The 1,465-nt window shown below is 35.1% G+C and overlaps 1 protein-coding gene across 1 annotated transcript in view; it reads left to right on the top strand.

Annotated features, from left to right (window-relative positions):
- Window positions 1–1,465, top strand: part of LOC106471377 (intraflagellar transport protein 172 homolog) — a 71,756-nt gene that overhangs the window by 49,827 nt on the left and 20,464 nt on the right. The window lies entirely within an intron of this gene.

Below are 1,465 nucleotides of genomic sequence, written 5' to 3' on the forward strand. Positions count from 1 at the left end.
TTGAAATCTCCAGAAACAATATTTTACACATGTAGTTGAAATACAAAACAGGAATCTAAATCTAGTAAGCGAGAAAATCTTTCTGTTATTTTTGTAATCAAGCAATCAATAACATCCTTCATGATGCAATAAATTTCCTGTTTGTTTATGACATATTTTTCTTCTTTCAGTGATCAATCCCCCATGTTTCACATTGATTCTTGCCCACTTTAAGTGCTTCTTGACAGGATGTTTCATGTGATTCTATCAATTTCTCTTTCAAAGAATAAAGATCAGCAGCTGCTTCTCTAAAATTTATTTTTGGATCCTGTACTCGATTGAGAGATGATAAAAGATTTCTCCAAAAATGCAAAAGTACAAGAAAATCAAATGTAAGCATGCGTTGCAGAATATTATGAGCACCACATTTTGTTTCAGCCATGTTGCCATTCTCACTTAATTGCTCTAACAGTCCTAGCCTAGCAATTCATCCAGTTTTTAGTGTACAACTTTTACTGCCTTTTCTCTTGCACTCCACTGTGTTTCTGATTCACGTTTAACAGAGATCTTAAGCTCCTGCTGTAGTTCATCCGTTCGAGTTGTTGAATGAGCAAAGAAATTATAAATGGCTTCAATTATACCAAAAAAGGTAATAACTGTTGTTTCCTGACTTGCAGCATGAAGATATGCTAAGTTCAAACTATGGTTGTCACAGTTTATAAACACTGCTTTTGGATTTTTGTTCAGAATTCTTTGTTGAACGCCTGACAGATGACCTGACATGACAGCAGCATTATCATAACATTATGAACAACAATCACTCAATAAAATCCCATCCGCTTCTAATTTTGTGCCTATTCTTTTCTCAGTATTGGAAGCATCTTTTTCCTTTATCTGTATAAAGTCAATAAATGACTTTTTGACTTCTACTTTTCTTGTCTTAAAGTCAATGTCAACAAACCGAATCAATTGGGCCAATTGCTCACGATGGGCTAAATCAGGTGCGGAATCAAACAGAATACCATAATATTTGTTTCTACGAATTGCTGACAAACAACAATTTCACACATGTGAAGAAGCCATGAGATTTATAAACTCATTTTGGATTTCAGGAGAAAGATAAGATGTTGACGTTTGATTGTTTTTAACACGCTCTAAATGGTCTCTCATTACTGAATCATACTTTGCTAATAACTGCAAAAGTGACAGGAAATTTCCAGGGTTTTCGTTTGAGGTTATGTCCTCAGTATGACCACGAAATGCAAGATTCTGAGAAGCTAAATGTTGTGTACAATCCAGCAACCGTCGCAGTACATATCTCCATTTATTTTTTTCTTGCTAAATTTGCCTTTGCAGCTCTTCATCAATGCCACTTTGAAGACGAATCCGGCGCTCAGTTTCTTTCCAAGCAGCAAATGACTCACGATGACATGTAACTATTTTCATGGGCATTTAACTTTTCAATTTGTTTCCACTTAGAGAATCT

The sequence above is a fragment of the Limulus polyphemus genome, unplaced genomic scaffold (assembly GCF_000517525.1).
Source record: "Limulus polyphemus unplaced genomic scaffold, Limulus_polyphemus-2.1.2 Scaffold4581, whole genome shotgun sequence".
Taxonomy (NCBI): Eukaryota; Metazoa; Arthropoda; class Merostomata; order Xiphosura; family Limulidae; genus Limulus; species Limulus polyphemus.